Here is a 25,357-nt window from a genome sequence, read left to right on the forward strand (position 1 = left end):
CCTGAGAGTGTAAGAAAATGGAATTATTTAGTAATAGGATTCGTAGGATTCGTGCATTAAGAGCTGCTCAATAACATTTAGCGAAATTTCACGTCGATAGGTCAACTCCTAGAAAACGACAAAGAATAGTCGATCCAATTGAGCAAGTTTTCTCAGCGAGAACTGAGAAATTACTGACAAGATGATAAATTGACGTTTCTTCTTCATTCTGGTTGTGGCAGCTTTTTCTTTCAGCCGTGATGCCTCGATGGTAGACAACTATCACTCGAAGAGCATCCAACATTTTGGCTTTGGATTGTATACTATTTATGATCCTGCAAGACCAGATGCAAGCTTTGGCGAAGTCACATAAAATTTATATCACATATAGTAGGAAATCTAACTGTTAAGCCTAGGGTCGTAAAATGTAATGACCAACTATACATTTAAAAACTGCCACAAATTGAAAACTTTGTATACATAGTTCAAAATAAAAATACCTTTAGGCATAATTTAAAATGTAAAATAATTTATTTTTTCTATTTTTCAGTATCGATCTCGGTAAATTAAAATGCAAATGAATAATGATACGAGAACTTTTTCGAAGGTTAATGTTGAGATGACTGAATTTCGGATACTTTCCTTATTGAAATGAGGTAGGAATGAAATTCGTCTAGCACTTGATATCGATTGCAAAAATAATCAAACGCTATGGAACTTTGTTAAGGGATGTTTGAAGGAATATTTAAGAACTTTGGTAACATTAAAATTTTTAGTTTATCATATTGTTTTTCACGATTGTATTCATTTTTCCATTTTTTCGAACTTTAAATAATTAATATCTCTGAAACTATTAGTTTTAGAGAAAATTTTTTTGTTTTTAATTGTCCAAATAACCTTATAATCTTTCCGGAAACATAATAAATAATTTTCACAATTTTGTTTAGGAAAATTGTTTAAAAGTTTTCCCACCACTTTTTCGACCTGGCAACATGTATTTATATCATCCTTTTAACAATTTGAAGAGAATCGTATAAAGAAATTGAGGTGAAATAGTTGCTTGTACTCATGCGCTAATTCGCACTGGACTACATCTATGAGAAAATCCCCCGATCCGAATTAAGAACCAGTACACCGTAAACTATTCTCCCTTACGTAAGTATAGACGAATCTAGAATATTTTTTGTTTTCTCAAGTTAAGATTGAAAAAATTCATTTTTTCAAAAGAAATTTTCTTATATGTTTGTAGCGCGTTTTCAAACCATATTCAATACGTCTGGAAAAAAATCCAGGAAGAAGATTTATCCATGCATGCAACGATGACTTTCAGCTTGTTAAATAGATGTGTCGTGACCGAATTTATTTCTATATAATATGTATGTCGGCAAGTTGGTTCAATATCAGTGACACACAAACTGACCTATATAGTACGATTGAGTAACCGTGATATGTACCACCGTCTTAGTAGGTAGTGTTGTAGGGTTCATTGACCGTCCACATGTCCTGCCCACATACAGGGTGTTTTTTAAGTTGACATATGTTTGAAACTCGCAAAAAAATAATTTATCGATAAAAATGCTTTAATCAAAAATTGTTGGGTGTGTAGGAACACATCTTACGCAGACATTAAACTTGACCTAAGTTTTTAAGATCAATGAAAAGCTCACTCTAATACATAACTGGTAGTAATCGATAGATGAACACTTCTAAACTCGAAAATTTTGATTAAAAAAGTAACATTTTTTGTTCGAAACATTTTTCTGCAAAACATGTAAAAACGAACTTTTTTACGGAAAGTTTTATCCAAAATTGTTATTATTTCGGAAGACAGGGGAACGGACTAAATTTGTTTAATCACTCCAGGTGAAGAATTCTCACTTCACGAATAGAAAAGTGAAGTTGGTTTTTAAAAAACTTTACTAGTATGTAAGATATGATCGATTAAAATTCCAAATTAAACAAAGAGGAAGATACACACTACTGACGTCATACGTGGATATCGCCATAGAGATTACATATAAAACTTTATTTGCTAAAAGGAGATGGCCATCTTTTGAATGTAATCTTTGAATGCTTATAGCTTCTTCGTTTTTTAATTAATTTTAATTTTACTTTCAAATTTTGTCATGGGATCAAGTCCATTTTTACATTTTTATGGGTTATATGACCGATTCGATATCAGGATTATCCCCTAATGTTTCTGCGGAATCCAGGCACTTTTCGAAAAAAAAATTTCAATAAATCTAATAAAAGTGATTTGTTTTCCTATAGAGACCATTTTTTTTTTGTTCAAATTGAATGAACAAACACACAAAATGTAAGAGTTATGCTATCAATTACTGTTTAAACTATTCGGATTACAAAAAAAAATTTCAAACAAAAATGTTAGCGTATTTATAAAGAACAATTTCCTAATTTAAAGTGTTGAACCTATAAACTTAGATCGAATTTAATGCCGGTATAAGATGTATGCCTTTGACTTACATTTTTTCATTGGCTACTAACTATCATTCGATAACTAGTAGTCAATGATAATCAGTAGCTATTAGTAAATTTCATTTGATAATATTCAACTAAGGAAGGGATTTTTAAAAAGTATAGAATGATTTTATTGGATTATATTATTTCGAAAAAACATTAGATTATTATACGTAAACAAACAAACCATGTGAGAATATATTATTTTCTCACAAATAGAATAAAAATATAAAAAGTGGGACAGATTGACCAAATTCAATTATTTTATTTTATTTATACTTTTTTTAAAATCCCTTCGATTATTAAGTGAAAGTTACTAATATCTACTGATTATCATTGGCTACTCGTTATCGGATGATAGTCAGTGGATGAAGAAATGTATCAATTTTTGCCATACCCGTATCTCCCAAATTAGGCCTCAGATCCAAATTTGGTAAAGAGTTTTTTGTTGTTCTTGATAAGCTTACTTTCGGAAGCTAGGTTTCTGCAGTCAATAACAGAACACATTGCATAAATATTTAAATTGATATATAGAATTTCAACCATATGTCAACTTAAATATTACACCCTGTATAAATAATATTCCCTACTCTCATAAACAGAAGCAAGCTCTATGTATCGCATCGTTACAATATAGTATGCATGTAACATACTGCACATAGAAGGTACATATAATCGTAGAGTTATCGTAGGTAAGTGCAGAATATATGATTTTTATTATTTTTATATATTTGACCAATTTTTATTAGAGTTTTTGTATTGGTTGCACTTGAAGAAATAGATTGTATGTGAATCGGATTCAATGGAAAAAATGGTGTAAATGATTGTTAAGGAGTGTTTATTTTTTGTCCTCAATAATTCTTCTTAGTTCTACGATCGATTTACTTGTACTCCCCTTCTACTATGCTTAATGCCAATTTGAGAAAATTTTATTTCTCACTGTCTGAATTTTGTTACCCCAGAAAACTTACCGCCCTTAGCTTGCCTATAGTATAAATTCAATGCTGTTCTTTAACAATAGGGAATATTCATGAAATTTAAATTTGGTTCAAATATTTTTTTTCCGTAACTTTATTGGCTGGACATTTCAGCTAAACCATTATTTTGGTAATTTATATCTTTTTAATAACTTAGAATTAATTAATAAAAGTGCAAATTCAGTGGGAGAAATTCAAAATTTCTAAAACGGAAATTCAAATTTTAAAATGGACATAACGTCATAGTTTTGTCTTGTCAAATTCGTTGACATACTGTATGGTATTAATTACTTATATTTTGTATGGTATTACATTGAGTTATATTATTCTACGACTTTTTATTAGAAAACTTAATAATAAGATCGAATGTGTTGTAAATTCATTTTTTTAAAGTGAAAATTATACATACATGAATATTCCCTATTGATATCTAAACATGACTTTACCAATAATTTTGGGATAATCTGAATCCTTAAAAATTTATTTAACCACCTACAAAACAAACAACAAAATATTTTATCTAAATTTCACTTAATTTCAAAAAATCGTATTCAATTTCCTTTTAAATTTTTGCACTATCTCTTTAAAATAAGGATGTGTTTTATCTCGAAAATTTGCATAGTTTTATGCACTCATGGGATGCAATGAATTTTTTTAGTAATTTTTTAGCTACGGTTTACTTATCAATGTCAAACGGAATATTGAATAACTTCACATGAGGCATTTTATTTTTTAACCACCCGAACCAAAAAAAGGGGTGTTATAATTATAAGTTTGGCCGCTATGTATGTCTGTCTGTCTGTGGCATCGTAGCGCCTAAAGCCTAAATGGATTAACCGATTTTTTTTTTTTAGTTGTTTCGTTTGAAAGGTAATTTAATGGGAAGTGTTCTTAGCTATGTTTCAAGTGCAAGTTTAGGGTTCAATTTCAAGTGCGAATTTATGGTTCTGTACTGAAAAATTTCTATTTTTTTTCTTCAAATTTTGTAAATTTCACTTTACAAGTAAAATGATCAGCAGAAAACAGTTATTTTTTGGAATGACTTAAATTTGATCAATTACTCTGTATATAGTTTTAGTTAGTAATTTATAGTGTTTTTATTTCTATTTTTTTTTAAAACTTGCAACTTAATGTTTTTTCCATATACATGTTTATCGTGGGATGAAGTTTGGTTAACACAATAATGTCTAGACGATCTTATTATAAGTCGACAAAATCATTTTACTTAAGAAAAGGTATTGGAATTGATTATTTTCTTTTTTAATAGAGCAAATTGTGCAGAAGAAACATTTTTTTATATTTATATAATTAATAGATGAAAAATACTATAAATATTTTTGGCTTTACAATTATTTATATCTTGTATATATGAAATATATATCAGAAAAATATCGATATCGATATTTTTAGAGCATTTTTTTTTACATTTACGTCATACAAATTGCCTAGTTAACGATATTTTTATAGCATTTTCTTACATGTATGTCATACAAATTGCCTAGCCGACTAATTGAAAGTCACCTGACAGTCGAACCATTTTTTTCATTTCTGCATTCTACACATTACAAAATCTTTACTTCTTGTAGACATAAAAGTGATTGACCGATTTCAAAGCTCTCCCTCCCCTACATAGTAGTTTAGTAGTCACTAGTCAGTCAGGTATGTGTATATAAGTAAGTAAAGTAAAGTATATGTTATATAAAATAAATTTTCTATATCATTCAGAATGAATATAATATTTTTTCTAAATATCTTATTCAAGCATTTTGATCATAAATTATATTTTTCATATGTTCATGTCATCACCATCACCATCACACCATATTATATAGATTTTTCATTCTACTAAGTACATTATTGTATGTAATATAGTGATTACTTTATGTATGTATGTAGTATGTATGTATGTATGTATGTATGTATGTATGTATGTATGTATACAGGGTGTTCTGTTATTGACTGCAGATCGTCGGCCTACAGAATAAGCTCATAAAGACGAAGGAAAAAGTCATTTACCAATTTTGGATTTGAGCCCTAGTTTGGACGCTACAGGTATGGCAAAAATTGATAAATTTGTTCTTTCACTGACTATGATTCGATAACCAGCAGCCAATGATAATCAGTAAATATTAGTATCTATCATTTAATAATATTAAACTAAAGAAGGGATATGAACTGATTTCAATTGGATTTTATTATTTTGAAAAAGTATTTGATTGGTTTGGTCAAATCCTACTTTTTTTATTTTTATTATATTTTTCCAAGAAAACATTAGATTCTTAGTAAAAAAACAAATTACGTCATAAAAGGCGTTGTTTTAATTTAACGTAAACAAACGAAATTATTAAAACTTAAAATGCAATTGGTAAAAAAACAAATTACGTCAGCATAGGCGTTTTTTTGTTTGTTTACGTTAAATTTAAACAACGCCTTTTATGACTTAATTTGTTTTTTTACTAAGAATCTAATGTTTTCTTGGAAAAATATAATAAAAATAAAAAAAGTAGGATTTGACCAAACCAATCAAATACTTTTTTAAAATGTTTTTTCAAAATAATAAAATCCAATTGAAATCAGTTCATATCCCTTCTTTAGTTTAATATTATTAAATGATAGATACTAATATCTACTGATTATCATTGGCTGCTGGTTATCGAATCATAGTCAGTGAATGAACAAATTTATCAATTTTTGCCATACCTGTAGCGCCCAAACTAGGGCACAAATCCAAAATTGGTAAATGACTTTTTCCTTCGTCTTTATGAGCTTTTTCTGTAGGCCGACGATCTGCAGTCAATAACAGAACACCCTGTATACATGTATATACATACATACATACTGAGTATCTGGATATGTGAGGAGTTTTGATTTTTTTAAAGCTTTTCTGTTAGGAAATTATTGAGTTCTCCGAGAAAATCAAAAGTACCTGGGTAACCGAGCTACTCGGTATTTTTTAACATAGCTCAAACATCAGAATAACACATGAGCTATAATTTATAAAAGATATATTAAAAAAATTTAAATTTAATCTGATATTTAAAAATAGTAAATGTAAAACAATTCATGGTCATTTTTCTTAATGTAGGTACTCAATGAATTTTGACTATTTTAATAAAAAAAATTGAAAGCTGTACATATATGTAACCTGTGTAGAAAAATATTAAACCCTTCTATTATTTCCAGTGTTATGGAAGGAGAATAAGTAAGAGCAAGGGAGGTAAAGGCCTTAACGCGGTGGCCTTTACCAATTTTTTTCTTTAAACCTTAGCGAGCGGTTATCAAGCTAGTACTATATAATGCTATAAACTAATTTGCGCCCTCACGAGTAAACAGTGAAGTTTACGAAAAAATGTTTCAAACAGAAGTTAATAATAATCAATTTTAAATAAATTTTTTACTCGAGGAGTTGTGGACAAATCAATAAAAAATTTGTAAAAAGTAAATCAGATTGATGCATTTGCTCATTAAAGTTAGGAAGGAGTATACGATTATGGCTACGAGCAATTTCTGGTTGTAACTTGAAGAGTAGTACTCATAGCGGCTTGTCTAGAAAGCGTTGAGCTTTTGTGGATGAGTGACTATATATGTATGTATAATATGTAGAAGGTAGATAGATACTTCACACAAATCAGAGTTCATAAAACGTGACATATATAATAAAATAAATCTTTGAAAAACAAAAATCCGTATAATTTATCGTATGTTGAAAAATTATTACTCAAATGTTTTTTTTTTTTTTTTTTTTTTATATATATATAAGCTTTGCTTGTGCTCTCTAGAAGGATTTGTTTTTTTGGTGAACCCTTTTTTAAAGATATCAAGGAAGGTATTTTTCTTATGATGAAAAAATGACCTTCAAATTTTAAGCATAACCCAAAAAATTTAATCCCTATATATTATAAATGTAAAGCAAGAATGTTTGTTTATTTATTTGTTTGTTTGTTACGCTTTCACGCAAAAACTAGCGAATGATTTTTAATTAAAAAAAAAAATTAAATTTAATCTGACATTTACTATTTGAAATTTTTACAGAAATATTTAATTTATGGTTCAAAATGATGATCATAGATGGAGCAGAATGATCATCATTTTGAACCATAAATTAAAGATTTTTGTAAGAATTTAAAGCAGTAAATGTCACAATTCATGGCCACCTTTCTAATATACTCAATGAATGAATTATGACTATTTTACAATTTAAAAAATTGAAGACTGAGCAAATCTTTTAGCCTCGTAAAACAATCCCTTGAAATGTTATGGAAGGCGGATAAGTGAGATCAAGGGACGTGGAGGCTATAAAGCAGTAGTTTTTATACCACGTATATATGAAATATACATAGTATATTAAGTTTCGTCCCAAGTTTGTAACGCTTAAAAATATTGATGCTACGAAAAAAATTTTGGTATAGGTGTTCATAGAATCACCTAATTAATCCATTTCCGGTTGTCCGTCCGTCCGTCCGTCTGTGGACACGATAACTCAAAAACGAAAAAAGATATCAAGCTGAAATTTTTACAGCGTACTCAGGACGTAAAAAGTGAGGTCAAGTTCGTAAATGAGCATCATAGGTCAATTGGGTCTTGGGTCCGTAGGACCCATCTTGTAAACCGTTAGAGATAGAACAAAAGTTTAAATGTAAAAAATGTTCCTTATAAAAAAATAAAAAACTTTTGTTTGAAACATTTTTTTTTAAACATCACTGTTTACCCACGAGGGCGTTAAATAGGTGCAAATTTTATAGTATATATTAATATAGGAATATCAGTTGTGTGTGTGTCTATTTAAAAGTGAATATCTTTTGTTATTTACGTGACGTCAAAAAACAAACGATTGCGCATCAACACTATGTATTATAGTACCTATGTATTAATATGGGATTATCAGTTATATATGTGTGACATGTATGTTTGTGTAATGTGACAGAGTAAACAACACTGTCTACACATGGTATTTCAACAATTAACTCAGTCAATTGTTTGTTTTCACTTGTTACTTTTAAGTCCAGTGAAGCGAGCGGGTATCAAGCTAGTAACCAAAAGTAAAATTTTTGGAAATTAATGTAAAAAAAATTTTAATAAAACTAATTTTGAAAGAAACAAAGTTTTTTTTTGTACTAAAAAGTAAAAAAAAATTTTGTATGAATCACTCAAACTTTACTTTTTGTAAAAGATGACGGCGCTAAATTTAAAATATTAAGGACGTAAAAAGTGAGTTTGAGTTCGTAAATGAGCAACATAGGTCAAATGGGTCTTGTAGGACCCACCTCGTAAACCGTTAGAGATAGAAACAAAGAAATATTCCTTATAAAAAAATAAACAACTTTTGTTTGAAACATTTTTTTGTAAAAAAAACTACTAAACTAAGATAGAAAGTTGAAAATTTGCAAGGTCGCCACCATAAGTGTGTTGGTTTTATAAACTCTTCTAATTTTAAAAAAATAATGCAAGCACTGACAAATTCAACACTTTCTATACAGGGTACTTCAACAATTTATTTGATCAATTGTTTGTTTTCACTTGCTTTTATCATAAAAATAATTACTTATATTCCCTACTCTAAGACAATCAATTTTATGTTATTTTCATTGGTTTTTACAATGAATAATACTTAAAGTCTTGCAGAATTTTAAACACATTTTAAAAGAGACGATGTAGTTAATATATTTATATACTTTATGCATAGTTTTGTCGCAAGATCGGGCCAGGCGAGATTAGCATTGTTTCGACTTCACAAGTTTTCTGTCGTTTCGTCTCGTATCGTTTTAATAGTTTAAATTATTTTCGATATTATCAAATGAAGATAATAATTATTACTATCTTGTCGATATATACGTTCAACAAGGATTCGACGAAATAAAAATGGAACAACCTAGAAACTCTGGAAAAATTTGTCGGTTTCTGTCTTTTGATTAAGGATGTACGAGCGCCAAGGCAATTTGAATAAAAGGCTTGATTTTTTTGAATTAAGTCTACATCAATTCTGAAAATTTAAGGGGGGTTGCTCGAAATAAATAAATGACTTCAAAAGTAGGCATATTTAACATGGTTTTATGGAAAAACGATAGATAGAAAGGTACGTTTTCATAGATTTCTCCAAAACTAGTCGCTGGAATTAAAAAAAAAAAACTATTTAAATTAAAGTTAAAACCTTAATAAGTTATTGAAAAAAAAAATCGTTGTGTCCGACTAATTAAGGATGTATGAGCACGGTAGTGGGGACACAAATTAAAAAATATATATATATATTCAATTTTGATGGTGAATTATGTTATAACTTGACGATATAAAACGAAAAGTATGAATAAAATTTTTCAATATCTGGAGTAATTTTCAAAATATCGAAAATTGAAATTTTTTTAAAAATTATTCAGCTTTTGATGTTTCGAAAACCAAGGCAGATATCGAAAAATTTTATTCTTATTTTTCGTCTACATTCATGAAGTTATAACAAAATTCATCATCATAGTTGAAAAAAGGTACAAGTAATTTTAACCACAAGTCTAAACTTGCCTTGGCGCTCGTACTACCTTGATACATTTTAAAATATTAAAAATAAAAAAAGCGGTCTAGGTGCGACCCGAAAGGTCCACACGACTAACTTACTAGTAACAAGTGAAAAGAAACAATTGACTGAGTTAATTGTTGAAATACCATGCATAGTTAGTGTTGATTTCTTTATCACATAACACATACAAACATGTATAGACAGTGTTGATGCGCAATCGTTTGTTTTTTTGACGTCACGTAAATAACAAAAGATATTCACTTTTAAAAAGACACACACACAACTGATATTCCTATATTAATACATACTATAAAATTTGCACCTAATTAACGCCCTCGTGGGTAAACAGTGATGATTACAAAAAAATGTTTCAAACAAAAGTTGTTTAATTTTTGATAAGGAACATTTTTTACATTTAAACTTTTGTTCTATCTCTAACGGTTTACAAGATGGGCCCTACGGACCCAAGACCCAATTGACCTATGATGCTCATTTACGAACTTGACCTCACTTTTTACGTCCTGAGTACGCTGTAAAATAAATTTCAGCTCGATATCTTTTTTCGTTTTTGAGTTATCGTGTCCACAGACGGACGGACGGACAATCGGAAATGGACTAATTAGGTAATTTTATGAACAGCTATGACAAAATTTTTTTCCTAGCGTCATTATTTTTAAGCGTTACAAACTTGGGCTAAACTTAATATACTATGTATATTTCATATATGCATGGTATAAAAAGGATAAAAAAAATATCATCTGTTTTAATATTTATAATTTTTTTTGTAAAAAAATATTTCGGTTGAAAAACTAATTGTTTACCTTTCGAATATTTATCATCTATTTCTCGAATATCTATTCAATAATTATCGAAAATTAAGATTATTATCATCCCGAAAATTAAGATTCTGTCTCTCCGACGATGTTTGATCGTATCGTGTTGTTTCTCTCGTTGCTTGCGACATCACTATTATGCCTCCTATCTATATGGTTGAAAGTAGTTAAAATATAATAATAATTTTATGGAATTATATTTTTAAGCGTGAGAATTATAACATCTGATAAATTTTGTAAGTAAAAACATTGTACCAATTCATTAAGTGACAAATAATGATAATATAAGTAAGACTAACATATATAAAACAGAATTTAAATTACATTCTTATTATATGTATATACGTACAGTGAAACCTCATTAAAGAAGAATCTTCCTAACCAACCATATCATAGTTCATCCGTGACACAAACAAGTGACTATTGATGGTGGTAGATATGTGAAGCTTAAAGTATACGTTATGCTTTGAAGCTTAGTAAATATTAGTAAAAACAAGTGCAAAAAAACAACAACAATTGACTGAGTTAATTGTTGAAATACCCTGTAAAGAATGTGTTGAATATCAGTGCTTACATTATCTTCTTTTGTAAATAAGAAGAGTTTAAAAAACCAATACAATTATGGCGCCATTTATTTGGTTTTCGAAAATTTTCGAAAGCTACCTGCAAATTTTCTACAGCCTATCTTTTATGGTTTTGGACAAAATAAACACCAAAATTGGGTGTTCTAATTTGCACCCTAATAGGTAAACAGTGATATTTACGAAAAAATTTTTTGAACAAAAGTTATTTATCTTTTTATAAGGAACATTTTTTGTATTTAAACTTTTATTCTATCTCTAAGAAGATGGGTCCAACGGACCCAAGACTCAAGTAACCTAAGTTGCGCAGTTACGAACTTAGCCTCACTTATATCCTGAGTTTGCTATGATTGCAGCTTGATATGAATATCTCTTGTTAACAAGTGGACAGGCAGAAAATCGGAAATGGTGGTCTCTTTAGGTGATTTTATGACCACCTATAGCAAATTTTTGTTCGTAGCACCATTATTTTTAAGCGTTTAAAACTTGGGGTTAAACTTAGTACACCTTATATATATATATATTACATATATACAGGGTATACAAAAAAGTAGTAATTTTATTTAGACAATTTTGGAACAATAATTTTTTTTTGTAGAACTATGCAAAAGTTTAATATACGCCGTTCGTCCTGTAGAGAAACTCTAGAATGGGAAAATTACCGAATAGAGAAGTACTATCATTTATTATTTTACGAAAAATTGTTAATTGAGGGTAAAAATACCCTCCCATTAAAATAATGAAAGAAAATTTTGCAATTTTTCAATCCTCATTATAATGGGAAGGTATTTTTACCTGCCTTGGGACTATAGAAATTTTTCTTATTCCACTGTACTTGAGCGTGAAAAATTAAAATTGTTAAAATTAACAAGATTTTCGAAAAATTAAAATACGCAGAGCGGGTAGAAATGAATATCTATAGCATAACCAAATTTCAAAATAAAGTGCTTGAAATTCATAATCACAGTTCTTGAAATCCAATTGTTATTTTAACCATTCTCATCTGGAAAACCGCATTTCTTTATAAATTGTTTTTTCCACCAATGAATATTTAAGGGGATTCTTAAAAAATTCTAAAGTTTCACGCCAATCGAAGATTGTTTCAAACCAATCAAAAATTTATATAGCAGCTTTAATACATATACAGAATGTTTGATTTACATCTAGGCATATAAATATCACAAGTTTGACAGAATACATGTGTTAAGTAATGCATCTAAGTGAGAGGTATTATATACATGTGTTAAAGCGTCGATATGCGTTGAGGTAGTTGTAAGACGCTTGGAGAGTGGGAGTTTCTCAGTTGAATAGATAAACTACAACAGATAAGCCACGATACAAATCAGTTTGCAATTTTATATAACACTTATAATACATCTTACTTTGATGCATTGCTTAACGCATGTACTCTGTCATACTCGTGATATTTCTATGCCTAGATGTTAATAGTGTATAACTAAGTTTAACTTCATTTTTATGTTCATGAAAATATCATATTATTATCCTATATGGTTGGCATCCGCATGCTTATAATAACTTCGTAGGCAATTAATTAGACTGGAAGTAATTGTAATAATGCCATTTTTATTTTGAGAATTTAATTTTCATACTTTTATTGTTCTATATATATATTAAAAAAAATAAAATAAAAACAGACTTTCGTAATTAAATTCTTTTTTTATACAGATTATAAGCAGTATCGGACGAGAATTATTTTACTACGTCTAATAGAAATGACGCCGTGATATATCGATGATGAAATTTCATTAGTGTGTTATATTTTTTTCACATTTCGAGACTAGGAGACGGAACGAAATTCAAATCTGTATCATTTTTGACCAATGGAAATGTGAAAAAAAATGCTTATAGTCAAATCATTTAAGGGTTTCATCTTAAAATTTAGGAATTAGCTGATAGTACAAGCTGTGATGTCATATCGGTATGAACCATAGGCCATCAGTTAGTTCAGTGTAGACAGCTGGGTATAATATATCCATAGATAATCAATATTTATATTTATTATAATTAGTTGTCGATGAATATATCTGTCAAACTTCTCTGTGTTATTTCGTATAATGATATCGATATTACGTCACAAAGTTTAAAAAAGGTTTAAAATTTAATTTAAGTTTTTGGCAGGAAAGCGTGATTATTTTTCCGAAATAAATTTTTGGTGGCTCTTTATTAGCAAAATCAACTTTTTGAAGTACTTTTTCAAATATTGTAGAATACCCTATTTATTTATAAGTTTCAAGGTCGGTCCGTTTTGCCTTTCTTTCCCCTAAAAACATGGACAAAATCATACCAAAAGATAATACAAAACATTTATTTCATAGAGTTTGTGTAGAGTTTAGAAAACATTTTGTTTGATACAAAACCATCATTTTCGTATTGTTGGCGGAAAACTCAATTTTGTATTCATAAAAACAGTTTTTCGTTGTTTTTGTGTATACTAAATAATAAAAAGCAGTTTTTATCAAAAATTTGTTATACGTTGTTGTAGGTAAAGGTTTGTATAAAACTATTCTTTTACAAACACAAATGAATTAAAAAACGGTCTGTTACCAGCATACATACCAACAACAACTCATAAGACCCGGTAAAATCCGTCCTTGAGGATAAATAATTTTCGAATGGAAATTTTTTGCAGGATCCCGTTTTAAAAAATGCTTCTGAACGTAAAAGTGCCGGTGTGGTAACCCGGTCGGATATTGTTTAATCAAATTTTTTTTTAAACAAATAAATAATATTAACCGAATTGCTTCGCAAAATTTTTATCATGTAATTGAGGTCAAAAATTAACAAAAAATTAGACATTTTTCTCTAAAGCTCTCAGTTTTTGAGAAAAAAAATTTGTAAAATTTGCGATTTTTACGATTTTCATTCCTCAAAAAGTGTATGGAAAAACCAGATTTTTAATATGTAAATTGTTATTTGTGGTGTAAAGCTTACTCAACAACAACCCTCAAAAATTTTGTACCTAATAGCATTTTAGGTGCTTTATTAAATCGATTTTCCGAGGAGTTGAGCTGTGGAACTTGTGTTGATCTCAAATCTGTTAATTTGATTTAATTTCGAGTCGATTGGTGAAAATCTCAACTTTCTAACATGTATAGAACAGAAAATCTTTTATTTGAGTGGTTTTTCGTTCGCTCTCTTGACAATTGAAGGGTTGTAAGTCTAAAGGGTCTAAGAAATAATTTTATTATTTAGAGATATAACAAAAAAACATAATTAAATAAACAATTTATTGAAATTATTATTTATTTTTACTTAAATCAATTATACACAGTCTTATAACTACCCGAAATCGTAAAACAAATAGGAATCTTAGGAATTAATACAAAATAAACATTCAATAATTTAGAATGTCTGAAGTGCCTTATGAAAAATATTGAAAAACAAGTGAAAACAAACAATTGATTGAGTTAATTGTTGAAATACCAAGCATAGTCAGTGTTGATTTCTTTATCACATAACACATACATACATACATGTCACACATACATAACTGAAAATCAAGTATAGTACATATTATAAAATTTCCGCCTAATTGGCGCCCTCACGGGTAAACAGTGATGTTAACGAAAAAATGTTTCAAACAAAAGTTGATAAGGAACATTTTTTACATTTAAACTTTTGTTCTATCTCTAACGGTTTACAAGATGGGTCCTACGGACCCAAGACCTAATCAACCTACGATGCTCATTTACGAACTTGACCTCACTTTTTACGTCCTGAGTACGCTGTAAAAATTTCAGCTCGATATATTTTTTCGTTTTTGAGTTATCGTGTCCACAGACTGACGGACGGACAACCGGAAATGGACTAATTAGGTGATTTTATGAACACCTATGACAAAATTATTTTCCTAGCATCATTATTTTTAAGCGTTACAAACTTGGGACTAAACTTAATATACTATGTATATTTCATATATACATGGTATAAAGACTACTTATTATCTTTTATGAAAGATAATAAAAAAGTTCTCAGTCTTCTGTTTGATTAAACAAATTTTCTTAGAATGCTCTATTTTCGGTGGGTCCATATGGTAGAATGTCCTTTAAATAGTTTTTTCTCTTTTGAAATATTATTTCGAGCATCTAATGATGGCAAAGTGAAGTTTTTTAATTGGTTTGGAGACTTGCCTTTTTTAAAAATGTTGATGCTGTCCCGCGGTATCGAATCGTTATGTTTTTGAGCGAAAGTAAGTTGGCACTTAGATCCCGCCCCAACTTTATATGTGTATGGGTAAAATTTTAAAAGAAACAGGCAGTGGGATCCTTTTTGATAATATTAGGCTTGGCACTTAGATTGTATTTTTGTATAAATATTGTCTTTTGATTTTTTGGCACTTAGATACTTTATACTTACAACCCTTCAATTAACAATCACGAGCTTAAAATGCAATAAGCTTTACACTAAAAATAATAATTTTATACAGATTAAAAATTGGATTTTTTATTAACTTTTTGAGGGATGAAAATCGTAAAAATCGTGTTTTTTCAAAATTTAAGAATTTTTTACTCGAAAAATAAAGAGCTTAGAGAAAAATGTCTTTTGAAAAAACATTTTTTTGTTAATTTGACACCAGTTATATAATAAATTTTTTTCGGTCAGTATTATTTATTTGTAAAAAAAAAATTAGTTTTAATAATATCCGACCGGGTAACCCACCGGCAACCTGTACTTTTATGATCAGGAGTATTTTTCAAACGTGATCCTGTAAAAATTTTCCATGCGAAAATAAGTCATGCTCAATGACGGATTTTACCGGATCTAAATGTAAACCTATACTACCAGTGAACTCTGAACTGGCCTGTATTAGAAGTTATTGTTTTGTGCGCTTCGTGTTTTATGCAAATCATTTTTTTTTGTACGATAATATTTGTGTTTCTAAACAGGTGGTAGTTTTTGTTAATGTAAATACACTTTAGGTAGCGCTCTGACAATTCTAATCATTTTCATATCAATTTTATTGTAAGGATTTATATTCCGTAAATATTTGACTTCTCAATTGAATTGATAATAATGAGAACATTGAAATTTAAATTATAATGGTATCATTTTAAAAGAAATCACACTATGAGTGATACTCAGGAGGCATTTTTAGTATCAGTTGCCGGCTATCCTACCTTTGGTTTTCTATAGTTTTCCGGGTTTTGTACGAGGTTAATGCCGGGATAGTTGCTAACAAAGTCAGCTATAGCTGCATACCTTCCCCTTCCTTTCTTTTTCCCTATCCTTTTTAATGACATGTTCTGTACAATATTGTATTGTTTAAAAAAAGAATGAATAAATTGAATTGAATTGAATTGAAAGTTCAGATTTCGGTTAAGTATCTTAAAAAATCTATGAATGGCGAAAATATGAAGATGTGTTCATCTTAGATGCGACACACTGTATATCACAAAAATCGATTCGATATCATTTTTCTCCTAATTAGAAAGTAAAATAATTTATCAAAAGTACATTTTAATCGAGTTTTTCTTGAAAACTAATAAACATTATATAACTTAACTATAATATAACCCTACTTGAAACTTAAATTAAACAGTTATAAAATATTTACCGAAGACTATAGAATTGAAGTGAAGTTTCGTGCAGTTGATTGTTGTTATAAAATTATATGGTAAAATTACTGAAAAGCAACTTTTATTATTAACTTAATTTTGTACAACATCTACCGTCTGTCTTACCCATCTACGTTTAAGTCAAGAACCGGTCATAGTATTTGAAATGGCTACGAGAATTGGCAACGTTTACGAGAGTCATTACAATATAGAATCTTATATATTTAAACGAGCAATTCTTGTATATATATATATATATATATATATATATATATATATATATCAACGATCTTGGAAATGGCTCCAACGATTTTCATGAAAATGAGTATGTAGGGGTTTTTTGGGGCGATAAGTCGATCTAGCTAGGTTTCATTTATCAGAAATGTCGTTTTATCCGTCTTTTCATGAAAAATTCATCAGACATCTATTGGTGTATAACGTAGTTAATGAAATACAATGCAAATTATAACATAACAAAAAGGAGGCGCTTGAGTAGTCTAAAGTGAAAAATATGATTCTTGCTGACATCTATTGCCGAATAACCGAGCGAAGCTCGGTCATCCAGATGGCTTCAACGATTTTCATGAAAATGAGTATGTAGGGGTTTTTTGGGGCGATAAGTCGATCTAGCTAGGTTTCATTTATCAGAAATGTCGTTTTATCCGTCTTTTCATGAAAAATTCATCAGACATCTATTGGTGTATAACGTAGTTAATGAAATACAATGCAAATTATAACATAACAAAAAGGAGGCGTTTGAGTAGTCTAAAGTGAAAAATATGATTCTTGCTGACATCTATTGGCGAATAACCGAGCGAAGCTCGGTCATCCAGATATTTTTTTCCTTATTGAACTAAAAATAGTTCAGGTGCCATGGCAAGTTTACACTTGTGGTTCAAATTATTTGTACCTCATTTTAAACTTTGATGATGAATTTTGTTATAACTTCATGAATGTAGACGAAAAATAAGAATACAATTTTTCGAAATGGGCCTTGGTTTTCGTAATATCGAAAGCTAAATAATTAAACAAAATTTTCGATATTTTGAAAATTACTCCAGATATCGAAAAATTTTATTCTTACTTTTCGTCTTATATTGTCAAGTTTTTGACCATTAATTAAATTTGACCACAAGTATGACCGCAATTTAGTATTATTCCACACTTGGTTTATTAAAATTTGATATAATTTAAATCAATTTTTTTGATTTTGATTACGTCATAAACCAAAAAAATCAAATTTTTTAATAATAAACCCAAATTTTATCCGATCTTAATTGAATTTTTATTGAACTCACTAATTTTGGGTCAAACTTTTCATATTTGATATTAAATTTTTGAATTTAGCTTTGTGAAAAATATTGGTACCAAGATCCTACTATCTTTAAAACTTTTTTAGGCAGCTTAAATTTTATCACAAAGAAAATTATGATACTTGATTTATTAAATATTGGGTATAATTTGGATGTGATAGAGGAAAATACAATTTTTTTGATTTTGACGACGTCATAAAGTTAAAAAAAATCGATTTTTTTCATAATAAACCCAAACTTTATCCGATCTTAATTGAATTTTCCGTTCTTATACCAACAGTAGGCTTTCGCGCAGAACGAACATTCTCGATTTTGTCTCATATATGAAAGGAGATGGAAAAAATGAATTAGATGAATGAGATTACAATCATTCCCGGAAAATTCTCTTAGAGAAAAAAGTTGTCTGATACGATTTTGATAACAACTTTTCCTCAAATGATCATCCGTTTGGAAAATACGGTTAATTATTTTACTTGACCCTAGACTAAATACGATTTTATATAAACGGTTAAATAACTTATGTACAATTTACACGTGATTTTTACACAAGTTTTCTACAAAAATATGGTTTTTTTATTTTTTGTTTTTTTGTATGTTTGTTTTTAATAAAAATGTTTTCACCTGTCTGGTTCATGTCAAACTTATTAAAAATATATTTCTTTTATAGTTTATTTAATATAATTTGAAAGTTTGTTTTTTATGGTTTCATAGTTAATATAAATAAATAACAACATTGGTTTGATGAACTTTGAAAAAAATATATATTGGCAATACTAAAAATTATAACGGCAATAATAAAAAAAAAAAAAAAAATGAAAAAATTAAGTAAAAAAACAATTTGGAAAATGTATATTTGTATACATATTATATATAGTATATTAAGTTTAGCCCCAAGTTTGTAACGCTTAAAAATATTGATGCTACGAAAAAAATTTTGGTATAGGTGTTCAAAGAATCATTTTACTAGTCCATTTTCGGTTGTCCGTCGGTCCGTCCGTCCGTCGGTGAACACGATAACTCAAAATCGAAAAAAGATATCAAGCTGAAATTTTTACAGCGCACTCATCTTGTAAGCCGTTAGAGATAGAAGAAAATGTAAAAAAGGTTCCTTATCCTTATTTAAATGTAAAAAAGGTTCCTTATCAAAAAATAAACAACTTTTGTTTAAAACATTTTTTTGTAAACATCACTGTTTACTCACGAGGGCACACATTAGATGCAAATTTTATAGTATGTATTAATATGGGATTATCAGTTATGTATGTGTTACATGTATGTATGTGTAATGTGATAGAGTAATCAACACAGTCTATACATGGTATTTCAGCAATTAACTCAGTCAATTGTTTTCACTTTTTTTTAACTTCAACTGCATCTATGTATGTCCTAGAATTTTAAAAGTTTAACTAACCCAATTCCATTATTCCAATTCAGGTAAAATTATCCATGTTTATATAAATCAGATGACAATGTCCGATATTCCATATATGACCTGATTTTCCTATCGTTTCCATCATAAGCGGTGACCTCGTGACAGTAAAACTGAACTAACACGGATTTCGAAATTTCGCATATGAATCGGTACAATATAGACTAGGCTAGATATTTCGAAAGTAGAACTCAAAACGAAAAAAAAAGTCATTCCGCGATAAGGGTAAAATTTTATTGGCTTTAAATATTAAAACACGACTACTGCAGGAGCTGTCACAGTTGTGACGAGGAGGAGGCAATGTCTCATCTTCACTGCCCAGCTCTTGTCATGAGGAGATGGACTTACTTGAGCCAGCCTCTCTTTGACGACCTCTCCGACCTAAAGTCAGTCGACGTCAAAGCCCTCCTGCTATTTTTAAACAGCTCCAAATGGTTCATGGAGTAGTGGCCGGGAGTAGTAGCCTATTTGAAAGCTGGTGCTTGCCATGTGGTACCATTTCATTTTGGCCCAGTTCTGACAACGGCATCCATGAGAAAACCATAAAAGTCTTAAATTTGCATTAAGTATGCACGACAAGAGGACGAATAACTCAATATCACGACAACTGACTTCGATGATTCTTTTTTTAATGAAAAATTTGCTAGTATGCTTCAAATTCACTAAAAATCACAAAATAAAAATAACTTTTAACAAAAAGAAAACCGACTTCAAAAGAAAAACTTTTCCAAAACAAATTACTATGCATTAAAAAGTACAAAACTAACGATAATATAATGTAGTTAAAACTATTGTTATTTTTGGAGTCGGTATCAGCAAATCTAATTTAACAAACTGTTCTGTCAGAGTTGTTTCCTTGGCTGCCATCGACTCCAAAAATAACAATAATTTTAACTACATTATATAATCGTTATTTTTTTAATTTTTACTGCATATTAATTCGTTTTGGAAAAGTTTTTCTTTTGAAGTCGGTTTTCTTTTTGTTAAAAGTTTTTTTACCATAGCATAAGCACAATTTTCCGCTCTCACCTAATATAAGAATATAGTTACTTTTGGGATATCCTATTCGCTCCGTGATGCATATATAATTGTATGGATTGCATTTAAGATTTACATTGAAAATTTAATATTTTTGTCTCACAAATTTAAATAAATAATTATGATAATTTATATTTGAAAAATAATATTTGTGCAATTTGATTTCTTATTTTCACAATTTTTAATGCATTATGTAATAGTAGTTAGTAATAACAGCCCCCTTTAACGCCAAAATTTTTCACTGGAAGCGCTGGCATCGATTTTATTGTCCCTACCATGACTACGCACACAACGAATATAAGACATAAATTATGGTCAACGCATTTAAGACATAATAATTTCAAGAAATTTAAACAATAGACCATAATGATTTGATTAAAATGTTTATGCTCCGATAATTTTATGAAAAACTAAACATATAAAATTTATAAGCACACAACACAACACAGGTCTAAACATAAAAAAACAAGCCTACAATAAAATAAAATAAAAAAAAAACACAATAGCTCCCATGAGAGATATACTATAAAACAAAAGCGTCCACATTTTTCTTAAATCACTGTTCTTTTTGTACACTTTAGTGTTTACACTATTTTCATTAAGTGCAAATAAAATAAGATGGTCTTATAAATTCAGTAACAGAACTGTCCTATTCTACTTACAGTAAATGTAAATAAAACGAACCCCGCACAGTGGAGTATTTATACCAAATTTCCGGACAATATATAATGCAGGGATTTTTATGGTCAAAATTGATTCAAAAGACTATTTAGATGCAAAAGTGCCTTTTATAAAGCAATAATAAAAAATATCATTTTCGTCTTCAAACCCAATTATTTCAAATTCTTCTTCAATTTTGTTGCTCCTGAGCCATTTTTTTTCCTATCTATGCTTGCTTTTATTCCCATGTAGGTTAGGTTAGGTTATATTGACTGTCCACGAAGGACACACTTAGATTATAGAGCCTATTGTAATACCATACATGTGTTTTACCACCACTTCCGTTGATAATTTCATTTATCAGCTCCTAAGTTTCAGACGGTGAGTGCAACTCCTTCATGCATATACCATGCATGCACTACACCAGCCCATTACAACTATTGAATTAAATTAATATTTGTTGCGACGACCGAACTAAGCTACCAGGGCGATGATTTTGAAACGTAAGATGATTTTGAAATTTTAAGTTACAAATCTTCACTGGAAAACTCCTTGCTTCTTTTTTTAACATTTGACTTAAGCTATCTTAATCTCTACCCTTATCTTAGTCTTACAAGAAAAGACGCAAGTTCGCGCATGATTTTTTTTCATAAACATGTTATAGAATACTTAAACGTTACCCTGTTACAAAACAAGGGGCACAAAAACAAAAAGCTTTGAGTTATGAAAAATTTAATGAAAAAAGTTACCATTTTTAACAGCAAATATGAATCACAAATATTTAATTATATGAATAGAAACATTAACATTAAAAGCTAATAAATAAAGCACAAAACTTCCTCTTAAATATAAAAAAAAATCCTTACTTAATTGCACTTACAAAGACAGTAAACGTAAAATGAATGACACGGTAAATCGAGAGCAACAACAATAAAAGCATGGATCCGGAAGAACAGGTAGGTAGCGGCCTACAAAACAGGCGGGAGGCGAGGTTAAGGTAACTCAAGTGACCTGTTCTGTTTGTGATGGAGTGGTTTAACCACTCCATCACAAACAGGTCACTTGAGTTGCCTTAACCTCGCCTCCCGCCTGTAATAATATCTAATTACATCCAAAAACAACTTGCAAACAAGTGAAAATAAACAATTGACTGAGTTAATTGTTGAAATACCATGTATAGAAATTGTTGATTACTCTGTCACATTACACATACATACATGTCACACATATATAACTGATATATGTGTGACATACTATACGATTTGCGCATAATTTGCGCTCTCACGGATAGACAGTGATGTTTACGAAAAAATGTTTCAGACAAAAGTTGTTTATTTTTTTATAAGAAACATTTTTTGTTCTATCTCTGAAACCGTTCTAACGGTTTACAAGAGCCAATTGACCTGTGGTACTCATTTACGAACTCCTGACTTTTTACGTCCTTAGCACGCTATAAAAATTTCAGCTTGATATCTTTTTCATTTTTGAGCTATCGTGATGACAGACGGACAGACGACAGACAGACAGACAGACAAACGGAAATGGACTATTTAGGTGATTTTATGACCACCAATACCAAAATTTTATCTGGAAAATTGGTATAAATACTCCACTGTGCAGCGATTTGAATAAAATGCACACCGCATTGGTACTTAAATATTTTAAATAAACTAAATAGACGACATTCTTTTACATGAAATGATATGTGGTGGTCCCTTTAGTGAGCTTTGTGTTGGGTTATTTAGTTCTCGATGATGGACGACCATGACCCTACTATATTTATTTATTAAGTCCATATCTAATAATTTTTTTTTTGTATTGTTCCTGTTTTAAAATTGTATGGGTAACATCTTTAATTGTTTTATTATGTAAATGATTTTAGCGGAAATCCATGTTATATTTCAAAATTTTGTTATGCTTCAATATATATTATATAATACGTATAAATATAATTACTTTTTTTTTTTAAGTAAGGATAACTATAGGTTAGGAAATTTATTACACTGAAAAAAATAATAAAATAAGGACAACCTCATTCCGAAGTTGGCAGTTTCATATTGAAATAAAATAAAAATACTTTCAAACAATTTTCTAATGATTTGAACAAGTATAGTTAAATAATTGTATTAACAATAGAATGGGATTTAATTTAAAATATGAATTCATTGATACAAAATCACTGAAGTTAAATAAACAAAATCATTACTTCTATGAAAGAGATTGATTTTAGTTTAAAATCATGCATTTTATTGATGGAAAATAAAATTGTACTTAGTTGGAATATATAATCGTGTAAATAAAGCGAATCGATGAATTAAAAGCAAATTTCTTTGCGTTTGCTTTAAATATAGGATTTGGTTATTATGAACACATAGCTGTTATGTCTAGTCCATGTGTGATTGTGTCAACTACATGAAGATTGTAGTTACTTACTTACAGTGAGTTTGAAATAAACTTGATCATTTTTTAAATATGTTACATATATATAACAAGCAACAGCAGCACAGTCGGTACAGCGGTAGAATTAAGACAAAAAAGTCAATAGTAATCCATATTTCGCTGGCTCAAATCCGACTCGAAGGAATATAATTTTAAAAAAAATCTTATAAACCTGCTCATGTGGTTGTGAAAATCACATCAGTATTTTGTTATAATATTTATAAGAGGTAGAATCAAAAAAAATATTGTTTGAAACTATATTCCATTTCAAAACAACAATATTTGAAAGTGTTATTACTTTCATACAAACAACTCGTGCGTTTGTGTCAACTTCACAAATCAACTTAATGTCAATGTCAACTTAAAAAAAGCCACCCTGTAAATAAAATACTACTTTGGTCACTATTTTACCTATATACATTAATATTTTCTGTGAACTAATTCTAAATGAAAACTGGATTTATTTGTATATGTACCTCGATCCTGACCGATCGCTAGGATAGATAACTAACTCTGAACCAAACCTCAGTACACGACTACGCTCTATATGTTATTAGATTTATTATATTATGATTCAATGACATGTTTATCTTTATTTATTTTCAGTTTATGATCTGACATTGTTGTCCACTATATGAGGTTAGTATATCGACAACAACAATACAACCATAATATTAAATTAGAAGTATAGAATCAATAAAAAGCTTACATGTTCTATAAATACAGAGTGTCTTTTATAAGTTAACATGTGCTTGCAGTTACGGAGCAACCCATTCGGTATTCCCATCACCTAAACAGACTTATGATTTAATAAAATGATCTGGATGGCCAAATGAAAAACATAATGTGAATATAATTCCGCCATACCAGAATCGGTAGCTCATCTCATTGAAGCATGCGACCAAGATTTGTACCTTAACTCTTTCGACCAGCGTACCTACCGCAGAGAGATTGTTTTCTACACTTCACGGGATAAAATCTTGGTTGCTTGCCGAAATAGAACAGGAAGGATTATTCAGGTTTGCTTTCCTAAACATCTGGAAAGCGATGTTATTATCAATGCTTTCGCCAAAAAAAACGAAAGCTTGCATTAAGAAAAGAATCTGTTCATCTATCGATTACCAGTTATAGAGTAGAGTGAGATATTCATTGAACTTGAAAAAGTAGGTCAAGTTTAATGTCTGCATAAAATGTGCGCCTACAAAACCCCACATTTTTCTTTTGAAGCATTTTTATCGATAGAAATTATTTTTTGAAATTGAAGCATATATCAACTTAAAAAGACACCCCATGTATACGTTTTAGTTGTTGGTATATTGTTTGCTGTTTCTATTTTTTACTGTTTTTATACTGGAAATTTCATATATTTTATAAAAAGAAGCCTCTATTACACAAAATTTATTTTATAGTTTACTGAGGCTTTGTAAAATAACGATGTTATTACTTTTTATCTTCGCATAAAGTTAGTTTTAAGAATGTTTCAAAACACTATTCTTCATATTCAATTTCGATTTATTTTTCACCAATTTATTATATCAATTTTTATGGT

The 25,357-nt window shown here is 29.3% G+C and overlaps 1 protein-coding gene across 1 annotated transcript in view; it reads right to left on the minus strand.

The window, feature by feature from the left end:
- Window positions 1-25,357, minus strand: part of LOC123293058 (ammonium transporter Rh type A) — a 98,720-nt gene that overhangs the window by 19,444 nt on the left and 53,919 nt on the right. The window lies entirely within an intron of this gene.

Source organism: Chrysoperla carnea, chromosome 2, assembly GCF_905475395.1.
Source record: "Chrysoperla carnea chromosome 2, inChrCarn1.1, whole genome shotgun sequence".
Taxonomy (NCBI): Eukaryota; Metazoa; Arthropoda; class Insecta; order Neuroptera; family Chrysopidae; genus Chrysoperla; species Chrysoperla carnea.